Genomic DNA, 12,094 nt, shown 5'->3' with positions numbered 1-12,094 from the left:
CAAATAGGAAATGGATGTGGTGTATTTGTGGCAGTAGACAAGGAACTCATATTCACCAAAGTGGAAATTGAAGCTGCGTTTGAAACTGGTCAAGACTCAGTGTCAGGGGTGGGCATAAAATGATAATACGATCCTTCTATCGTCCATCAGACTCATTTCCTGATGTAACTTAAGAAAAAACCTCAGTTCACTTGTACATAATTTCCCCAATCATACTGTAATCATTGGTGGAGACTTAAACCATCCAACAGTCAACTGAGAAACAGATAGTTAGGAACCTGACTCACAATGGAAATATATTGGATCTAATGGTAAAAAAAGACACGAGCTCTATGTGGATGTCCACATCGAAATTGCTTTTGTGGCAACAATGATTACCAAAGTACAAAGGACAACTAAAACAAGCACTAAGATCTATATGTTCAGTAAACTGTATAAAAAATCAGTAGTGTCATATCTCAAGTTTGAAACTTTCAGCTTAGGGCAGGAGCATCTAGAGTAGCTCTGGCTCAATTTTAAAAGCATAGTCGACCATGCACTGGACAAATAAGTACCCAATACAATAGTTAATACAATGAGGGAACCTCCATTGTATACTGTCATTGTAAATAAACTTCTAAAGGAACAGAGATTAGCACATAACAGATGTAAATCAAAGAATAGGGCTATAGACAGAGAGATATTGAATGAAATACGTTTGGCTGTCAAAACGCCTTCAGTGACTACCATAGCAGAATATTGCCATGTGATCTTTCACAGAACTCAAAGTATTTCTGGTTGTATGTAAAAGCTATTAGTGGCATCAAAGTTAGTGTCCAGTCCCTAAGGAATGAGACAGGAATTGAAATTGAAGGGTAGCGAAGCAAAATCTGAAATGCTTAACTCTGTTTTCAAATGCTCCTTTACAAAGGAAAACCCAGGAGAATTGCCCCGATTTAATCCTCATGACACTGAAAAGATGACTGAAATAAATATTAGTGTGAGTGGTTCTGTGAAGCAGCTGAAATCGTTAAAACTAAACAAAGCTCCACAGTCCAATGGAATCCCTGTCAGATTCTGTACTGAATTTGTGGCAGAGTTAGGCCTAAGAAGGGGTATTGAATGAATACAGAAAAGGGCAGCACGATCGGTCACAGGTGAGTTTAATCCATAGGAGAGTGACACAGAGATACTGAAGGAACTGAACTGGAAGACTCATGAAGACCGACATAAACTATCCTGAGAATGTCTATTAAGAAAGTGTCAAGAACTAGCTTTAAATGAATACGCTAGGAATATATTACAACCCCCTACTTAACGCTCACATAGGAGTCATAAGGACAAGATAAGAATAATTACAGTATACACAGAGGCATTCAAGCAATCATTCTTCCTGTGCTCCATATGCGAATGGGATGGGAAGAAATTGCAATGACTGGTGCACCTCATGCTGATTTGCAGAGTGTAGATGTAGATGTAGATGAAGATGAGAGTAAATTTAGAGGTTATCACCTTCGGATAGCTGTTTGGAAACACTCCACAATGCCACGAAATATTCAAGATTCCTTATATTTAGTTGTCTTCGACATTTTTGTCAAAAAGAAACACTGCCTCTGTATTTTATTTCAACCATTCTGTGTGTTATGGGAGCAGCTTAATTTACACCAAGCAAAGTTCAGCTTGCCGTGAGAGTCAGTGTGTCAATACGTGTTAATGTCGTTTTTGTACCTGACACAGGCCTCAAAGTCATGGTAGAAAAACAAAATGTATGGATGTGTACACAGCTGTAGTCATACAGTGCTTCGATGAGTTACAGCGAAAAACAAAGTATCAAACTACTTATGAAACAACAACACAAGAACCCTCTTTTGTGATTTAGTCTGTGAGGCATTGCCTTCCTACAGTACAGATGACAAAACTGTTCACAGGTCCATGGAAGTGATCTTGGTCACTATCTGCCTGCTCCAATGGACCAATACCTGTATAGTTAATGGGATCACCACATATGGTCGATATCAACACGCAGACAGTACGTGTTTGTGATATATCAGAAGAGAGAGACGCAGTAAAATCTTATTGAGGTCTCTACCAGGTGACGTTAGCGACGTTTTAACAGTTCGTAATTTTACTCCATTGGGTGTTACAAAAATAACAAGGAGACAGAGAGAGAGAGAGAGAGAGAGGGAGAGAGAGAGACACTGTGCTGTCAACGAAGACTCTGACGCCATTTCGCTGTCGTATTTCTAACGTAGTAATCACAGGGATAGGATAAAGAAGATTAGGACATGTACAGAGGGATATTCATAATATCAATGAATTGTAGGTGTTATATTTCTGAATTTTTTTGTGTGGACTGAGTGTACTCTGCAGTGTTCTGAATTTTCAACTGTAAGTTAGTGTGCTGTTGTTCTCGTTGTGATAGCTCTCTATCAAGTCAGTGACAGGTGGATAACCGGGCAACATTGTAACTATGGAACAGTGCTGTCGGCACGTGATGGGATTTCGAGAGAATTGGCTGGGGTATAAGTTATTCCTACTTTAGCAAACTCCAGTTATTGTCAAGAACGTACATAACATAGATGAAAGACAAGAGGGCTTTTTAATTGTAATTACACCCTTTATTCATCGATAAATATGTCGTAACGATGTTGTGGGGCGAGGGTTTCGCTACTGGAAAGCTATGGTAGGCCCTGCAAACCGGCACCCAGGTGGTGTGAGTGTGGACATACCACAATTATTCGGTCGCTGTACACCTATAAATCATAATCATGCAACTTGTCAGACACGTTTTACTGTTGGATCATAATATGATTATGGTCAGTGTTCCAACAGGATCAATAAAATGACTATGTCCAATCGTAAGGGACATATGGATTTAACATGGAAAATTGCAATTTCAGTGCATCGATAGCCATAGGAGGGATGAAGATTTTGTGTGAAAAATTATGTCGTCCAGTCATAAGAAGGATGTAGATTTACGTGGGAAATTGAAATTTTCAAAGGCACAGTCATCAGGAGGAGGTGTTTCTGATGATTTGCTCATCGTCAAATATCATTAGGTTAGCGCTACAGTAGTAATATTTAATTACAATTACACTGATAAATATGTGGCTGGCGTCCAAGGACAGCTCTGCCTGGTGTGCCAGCACATGGTGAAGGTACCCTGTAGCTGGAACAAATGGACATTTCTGACTTAGAGTGCGAGCCACCACTGAGCCTTCTGAACCAGTCAGGTTAGGGAGATGCTGTCGACCTCACAATGCCGCCCCCTGGATGGCTGAATAGCGAACTAATACTCAGTATGTGTTTGATAGCCTTTGTTATTGCATGTGTTGCAAGTATTCTTCGATTTCTTACACGGATATTTCCGAAGATTCAGCATCAGTCACTGACAAGTTTTGTTCCTGGATATATTGATAACATCTAACTTCCTGACACTCCAGTCATCTTGACAGCCTTCATTGCCGTGTGGTCCTCTCTGGCAGGGTGAATCCGACTGAAGGCCTGGACCAATTGCTGAGACTTGTGTCCATGCCAGCAACTAGCACTGTGAGACCTCTGGCCTGAGGAGCTCTATGTGGACTTCGCGACATGAGTGCACAGTATGTATGAGTGTTTAAGTGATCTCTGACATCTAACCCGTGATAGGTACTAATATGGAGTGGAACATGGTTTAAGTGTGCAGTGTTTACTACTTCTCAGTGTACTCCAGTGGACCCTGTCTTGCGGCAGAAAGGAGGGAGTGGTTCACTGTTGTTACTACCCTATTACGTGGTAGACCACCCCTTCTCCTCCTCGTCCTCATCCTCCTCGTTCTTCGTCCTGGTGTAGCGTATAGGGATTATATAGTGCTTTAAAATCCCAATAGCAAGATCATATTCCTGATTGATAATTTTTTTGTTTTTGATAGTGGTATTGGGAGCACACATGTCCTGTTTCCCGCAAATTGTTTAAGGGCGTTACATGCAACTGAGGTGAAATCCGAAATTTTCAGCTGCCACCAGTGTAATGGATTCCCTGCAAAAAGATCTACTTGTGCCAGTATCCACCAACAGGATGCAAGGAATATCAAGAAGGGGTGAAGAGTGTGGTTTGGAAAACAAGGCAGTTGCGGAATAGATTCCCAGAATTTACCGCCACATATTTCATTTCTAGTATCCATCAATTGGAAGCAAGGAAAAACTATCACACACAGAGGGTATAGATTTAATTAATTAGTTAATCAATTTGATAGAGTGGTGGTAGCACAAATGAACCATTTCCAAGATATCCACAGCTGGGAATTAACTAGGTATCCTCTACTTTGTTCAGTACAAAAGAGGGGTAAGTGCAGTACATAGCAGATGCTCGCTAGGCAAGAAGTAGCCACTTCAGAGAGAGGGGGGGAGAGTAAGAGATAGGGAGCATGTGTTTCAACCAGAACTTCCCAAGTCTCAATATCAATGGGTTGTTACCACCTTTATCAAAATTTGCCACCACCTTATGCTTGTTTTGACAGGAAGTAAGTGGAGGGGCGAGAAGGAAGAGGGGAGGGGATTTAAGGGAGGAGGGGTGGGGTGGTTGCCTCTTCCAGTTTCCTCTGCTGGTAGTATTGTGAACTAACTCAGCCAGTATCTTCACAGCAGTGTGAGCACATATACAGCTGGTTCCACTGGCCTGGTGAGGAAGGTTAGCGTTTGGGAGCAGATTGTGGGTGTGCTGCAACCGGAAGTAGCCAGCTGAGGTGGGAATTCCCCAGTGAAGAACACCACCGTGAACAAAGGAGGTGTGATCTAGCTACCAGACAGTCGCAAAAAAACGTATCTTGTGCCTGCTGTCATAGACAGTGGAGCTCTCTGGGTGTTGAGTATGCATCATGTAATTTCGATATTGATCGACAGTCCCTGTATGGTGTATGCACTAATACTGGCAGATATGTACTTAATGGTAGACAGCTGGCAGTCCTTCACAAAGCGGTGTGGGTCAATGTCTCGAGACCAGGTGCGCCAAAGCTTCTAGGGGACAGCATGTGCATGCTTCTCAGCTGGCTTGGAGCATTGTTGTGGACAACAGTATGTGGCGCAGCTCAGGGGATGGCATGTCCATGTGTGTAAAGATGCAGTCGGGAGGTAGTTAACAGTTTAATTACATGCGGTGAGTTATGGTGATGTCAATTAATTACAGAATCCCTTGTGCGATCGGAAAAAATCGATCTATTAATGTATTTAATTACCTATTTTCGATGTATTTTACAAGAGCTGCATCTTCCAGTATCAAACAAACAGCAAAGAATGATGAGCTTTTCTCGCCATTTACAGAGATCCAATCTCCACAAATTGGTATGCAAAATGAATTTTATAAATAAACAATATATTATTATGTCCTCTGCACTGCAGCTGAATTTTCCTTCGTGGGGCATTTCCACTCCACCAGCTCAGCGATTTTTCCTGACAGTTTTTTTTCTGGGAGGGGTGGGGAGAGATTGGACAAGGGGTAGGGGTGGGATGTCCTCCTGTGGTGGCATTGTCACTAGCTCAGTCAATCCCTGCACATCAAAGTGAGCTCATACACGAAAATTTTCCAACAAGACAACACTTCCGATCTGCATCAGTGGAATTACATAATTAGAACATGTAGTTGCTGGATAAGGTAATATTTTCCCTTCCAGTCCAATAGCTTCGCATAGACTGAGCGTTTACTGGCATTTATCCAGGTAGGGGGAGGGGAAACTAGGGGCTGAGATTTTCCCACTAATGTCCAACAGATTAGCATCCAAAATAAAGAAAATAAACTACCATATGTCCTTCCCCACCAGCAGCTCATCACAGACTAATTCTTTTCCCCACCATTTTCCAGATGAGGGATGGTAGGAGGGTTGTGAGGTAGGGGAGAGGAAGGCTGGATGACTTCCCAGAGGGGGAGGGGTTCTTTAATTGATCGATTTAATTAATTAGTCAATTAATTTGATGACAAAGGCGTGCTTGTATTAGCAATGGGTAGGTGGAGGGGTTAAAGATTTCCCAGAGGGGTGGGAGAGATGGAGGGGGAGGGATGGGGTCTTTCTCAGAAGGATGAATTATCCATGGGGGGGGTCATAAATCAACCCCAGGATGTCATAAATCAGATAAGAGAGCTTTATATTTTCCACTGTATGTATTCAACCCATACAAACAAAATCACCCAGAATGAACATTGCCCTACTACTTATGTTGTCACAGTTGTTGATGATTACTGGAGATGTGTGCTAATATATTTGTGGACGTACACCTCTGTACAGTAGTAGGGGATGAAATAACAATACACGAACAATCTTATCTGCAGATAAGGATTTATTCGACACACAAGAACACAGGAGGTGACTACCATCTACAATCATTTCATCTGAACTTGAATCTGTTTGCAAAGGTTCCACATCTCCACTCTACACTGTAGTCAGCAATTCTCTTTATGAACTTCCAGCATGTTGGAGTAGCTTGGGTAAGCAACTTCTGTTAATCAGTAGAACAAAAAACCAGTCCAAGTTGCAAATTATTACTTGTTATTCATTCAGTTACTAATTTTGGACCGAGATCCATTTTCAAATAACCTTAACAAAGTCGAAAACGCCATTTTCGAAGATGTCAAAACTGTGCAGTAAACATTTACAGTGCATACATTCTCTTGTCGTGTGAATAGGGCCTCCCGTCGGATAGAACGTTTGCGGGGTGTAAGTCTTTCGATTTGACGCCACTTCGGCGACTTGTGCGTCGATGGGGATTAAATTATGATGATTAGGACAACACAACACCCCGTCCCTGAGCAGAGAAAATCTCCGACCCAGCTGGGAATCGAACCCAGGCTCTTAGGATTGACATTCTGTCGTGCTGACCACTCAGCTACTGGGGGTGGACCTACATTCTCTATATGTCACTGTCTTGATGTTTAGATTAGATTAGATTAGATTTACTTTCATTCCAATTGATCCATAGTGAGGAGGTCCTCCAGGATGTGGAACATGTCAGAAAAACAACAATACATGACAAATATTTACAACTAAAACAAATAAGCTAATGTACCATTCCACAGTTCCCAAGTGGAATGATCGTCATTTTTTAATGAACACTAAGAGTCATTTTACAAATACTAATGCACTGAATTTAAAATAAAAAAGTTTTTTATTTATTTATAAGGTAATAAACATGTAATACAACTACTGTAATACTTATTTACAACGAACACGTTACTGCACTGAAATGGTGCAGAAGTTAGATTATACTTTTACACACACACACACACACACACACACACACACACACACACACACACACACACAGACAGACACACAAATTTTCAATGAACACATTACTGCACTGAAATTGTGCAGAAGTTATGTTGTACTTATATACAAATCAGTTGGTTTTACTAAGAAATTAATCAATGGAGTAGAAGGAGTTGGCCACCAATAAATCCTTTAGGCTTCTCTTAAACTGAATTTCATTGGTTGTTAAGCTTTTTATGGCTGCTGGCAAGTTATTGAAAATGTGTGTTCCTGAATAATGCACACCTTTTTGTACAAGACTAAGTGACTTTAAATCCTTGTGAAGATTATTCGTATTTCTAGTATTGATTCCATGAATTGAGCTGTTGGTTTGAAAAAGTGATGTATTTTTAATGACAAATTTCATTAAGGAATAAATATATTGGGAAGCAGTAGTTAGTATCCCTAGTTCCCTAAACAGGCTTCTGCAGGATGTTCTTGAGTTCACACCACATATAAATCTTACTGCACGTTTTTGTGCCCAGAAAACTTTAGCTTGGCTTGATGAATTACCCCAAAAAATAATCCCATATGACATTATGAAATGAAAGTAAGCATAGTATGCCAGCTTTTTCATTTTTATATCCCCTATGTCTGACAAAATTCTCATTGCAAACAGAGATTTGTTAAGACGCTTCAGCAGTTCTGTGGTGTGCTCCTCCCAGTTGAATTTATTATCAAGCTGTAATCCCAAGAATTTAACACTGTCCACTTCTTCTATCTTCTTGTCATCATATGTTAGACACATACTCTTGGGACAACCCTTACAAGTTCTGAACTGCATGTAGTGTGTTTTTTCAAATTTTAGTGACAAAGAATTGGCTAGAAACCAGTGATTAATGTCCACAAATATTTTATTGGCTGATCTTTCTAAGACTACACTTGATTTGCTATTTATTGCAATGTTTGTATCATCGGCAAACAAAACAAACTTGGCATCTGGTAATGTTACTGATGAAAGGTCATTGATATACACAAGAAAAAGTAAGGGCCCCAAAATGGAACCTTGTGGGACCCCACATGTAATTAGTTCCCAGTTGGATGATGCCTGATAGCTTGATACATGTCTCTTTCCTAATAATGCCCTTTGTTTCCTGCCAGAGATATAAGATTTGAACCATTTTGCAGCATTTCCTGTTATACTATAATATTCTAGTTTTCTTAAAAGGATATTGTGATTTACACAGTCAAATGCCTTTGACAGATCACAAAATATACCAGTTGCCTGCAATTTTTTGTCTAATGAATTAAGGACATTTTCACTGTAAATGTAGATAGCCTTCTCAATATCAGTCCCCACAGAGATTGGAGTACTGGGAGGTGTGGTTGTTGGTCATGTGAAATGTTGGTCAGTGTTACTTGTTGGAGCATGTAGAGGGCATATATCTGGTACGACACGAATCATGAAGGATGGCACAGTGACCAACCATAGCGAGAAATGGGCGTGGCTGGTGTTGGCTCTTTCATTTTTGATGTTTGGTTCAAATTGTCCACTGTGATTTAATGTCAGGATGCATGTCCGGGATAACCACATCTTTCGTGGTGTTTGTAGGCAGATTGACTGTTAGTTCGCCTGTTAGTGAGATGTGAGCTGACATCATTGTGAAATCCACCATTGGTGGAAGACTATAAGTCCGAAGAAGACTGGTACGAGTAGCAATCATCTTGGTCGTGCTTTGTGGGGTAGCATGTTTCGCTTCAATACATAGGTTGTTGTCAGCTAACTTTACTACAGTTTCATCCGGATGAAAGCCTTGTTCATCGATCGTGACTGTTTTCCGGTTGGGTCTTACACAATTCACAGGTATGTGAGACGTCTGAATCGTCGTAATTTTGTAGAATATTCATGTCATCTTTAGTGATAGGTGTCCATGCAGACTTCAGTCTGGTGACTGAGATCGTTGTGGTGTTCCCATTGATATCAGTGTGAAAGACATGGGTTCTCCATTTGGCTACTCAGAACAAATCATTGCATGGCAGTTGTAATGCCATTTTTATGGCATTATCATGAAGCATGATGTGTTTGTAACGCATAAGCTCTTACCTATGAACGGTTTGGAGAGGTGTGTGACTCCAGAGGAGGCGTAAGTGAATAGCATATATGGTTCTTCACATGTTGTACCATTGCTGGAAGGTCTTAGGGATCAGGTGTGTGTGCTGGTTGTACAAATTCGGCTGACAGTGTCATGGTCTCACTACAGAGTATCTCTATGAGTGAGGTTTGTAGATCTTCTTTACACACCATGTGTACACCAACGAATACCCACAGGAGAGCTTTGACCCATGTACCTCTGTGGCATATGAGAGCTGTCTTCGTTGTGTGGTACCATCTCTCTACTCAGCCATTGCTTTGAGGATAGTATGCCATTGTACAATGGCGAGGGATGCCGCAGAGGTTACAAAGAGCTGTAATAAGTGCCAACTCTAATTGTCGTCACTGGTTCGTAGTGATAGTATCCTGGACACCCAAAACGCGGTATCTAAGCTTTAATAAATGTATGAGCTATGGATTACACTGAGATGCCTGTTAACTGGACGGCTCCAAACAGTGGAAAACTCTGTGGGCAATGGAGAGGGAATTTGTAGCCATCTGACTTCAGTAGCAGTACCTTGAGGACTAGGTGTACGTCGCAGAAGCGCCTGCACAATATTTCAAAGCTGCCTATTGGTGTTTCACATGTCAACCGGCTTTACTTTATGGAAAGTCGAGGCATGTGCGCGTCCAGTCGCGACATTCACATCTAACACCCAGTCAAACAAATTGCTCAATGACTAGCCATGCCGTGGGGTGGGCACCTGGGTGCGCAAGATTATGTAGACAGTCGAAGACAGTTCGTCTCATGGAGCTGGGGAGAATTGTGTGGATCCTGTGGTGAGATAATTGCAAAGAAGATTGACTTCTGACCCAGGTATTGATCGTCGTTCGAATGTCAGATTTGATGCGTCCACGAACAAGGCTTGCTCTGACAGCTCCTTTTCTTCTTCTTCCGCCAGTGTGCTACAGTCCAGGCTGAGAAATATTGTACGCACTCACGACAGATACTCCGATACTATGCTGTCCGCTCCATGCGAATGCCGACTGCCCGTTAAATATTGCGCGATTAAATCTAAATGTCGGTATTCCCTGGGGTTTTCTGTTGCCGAAGAGTGTCGTATGATCCGTGCTAACGGTTTGCGGTCTATGTGAATGATGATGTGGCGCTCTTATACGTCTTCATGGAAGTGCCGTATGGCTTCATACACTGCTATGAACTCCCAGTCCAATGCTGATTATTTTGACTGCAGCGTTGTCAGTTTCTTAGAGAAAAATCTGAGAGGTTGTGAGGTACCTGCTATCTTCTGTTGCAGTACAGGGTTGATAGCTGAGTCGTTGGCGTCAGTTGTAAGTATAATTTGGGCGTCCAGTATAGGGTGTGCCAAGGATACTGTCATCACTAGAAATTCTTTACAGCAATCGAATGCATTTCTGCAATCCACACCATTTTCCGCTTACCTTGTATGTGATGGCAGCCTAGGACGTTAGTGAGAGGTGCCTGTACTTCAGTTGCATGAGGTTAAGTGACGTCGATAAATGTTCAGAATGCTAAGGAACCGACGAAGGTCATGGACGTTTGCGGAGGAGGCAGTTGTCAAAATGATTCAACTCGATCTGGAGTCGGTTTTATGCTTTCTGCATTGAGAATAGCGTCAAGAAACATTACTTCATATTTTTCGCAGTGGCGATTTATTTTCATTGATGGAGACAGCTGCATCACAGAGAATAGTGAGAACTACTTCGAAATACCGTTTGTGGCTGAGTGCGTCAGCAGCAAAAATGATGTCATCTGGGTAGGCACAGCAACAATCAGTCTTGAAAAGTACACCATCTATGAATCATTTCCATGACTGTGCTGCGTTTCTTAGTTTGCATGACATCACCAAGACTTCAGACAGTTCTGAATAGAGTGATAATAGCGGTTTTACTTCTATCATCTGGGTGCACTGGTATCAACTAGTAGGTTTTCCGAGAGTCAGTTACATTAAAAATCATTGCTCCCACAAGCAAATGTGTGAAATCTTGGATGTTCAGTACTGGGTGGCCATAATGAATCGTGCGAGGATTGTGTGAGTTGTAGTCTCATAGAACCGTCTCTTTTTGGCACTAACTTTATGGGCCATGCCCAGTCTCTGTCACGACAGACAACACCCACTTGCAACATCTCATGTGTTGCTGTCTTAGCTGCCTGAAGAGGAGAAGATGCAGGGCGCCATATCCTGTGGTGGATGGGCTCACTCAGAGTGGTGTTGAGAGTAGAATCGTTCCTAATTGCATCTAACCTTTGAAGTGTCACTCAACAGATTGGAATGCACTCGCTGCAGATGGGTCAGCGAAGCAGATAGCGCCATATTAACCTTTATTGTTTGACGGCCCGCCATGTTGTGTCCTGCAGTGTTGTTGGACTACAGCAGCGAGGCACGCCCATCCAGTGGGGGCGTGGCTGTGTCCGCCACTGCCGTGTTGTTATATCTCAGGCATTGGATTTGGTCAGCTGCATCAGCGAGTGCGAGCGACGTTTCATGTATCTGATGGCACAGATCATCATAATGAGAACATAATCGTTGTGAGTCGACACAGTGTAGGGAAGCAGCCTACTCACGCTTATAAAATTCTCATCAGTTTTTCCATTGTGTGCCAGCCTAGTCCGCTGTAACTAGCTCTGACGTCATAAATGTTGCGCAATACTTTAAAAATCAAATAAATAACCTGAAACGGTTCTAGCATGTTAGGAGCAATACTAAATCAATATGTGTTGAATATCAGTTCGATAACTTTAACCATTTTCGAAATTTGGACGTTTT

This window comes from Schistocerca cancellata, chromosome 6 (assembly GCF_023864275.1).
Source record: "Schistocerca cancellata isolate TAMUIC-IGC-003103 chromosome 6, iqSchCanc2.1, whole genome shotgun sequence".
Taxonomy (NCBI): Eukaryota; Metazoa; Arthropoda; class Insecta; order Orthoptera; family Acrididae; genus Schistocerca; species Schistocerca cancellata.
This window is presented reverse-complemented; position numbering follows the sequence as displayed.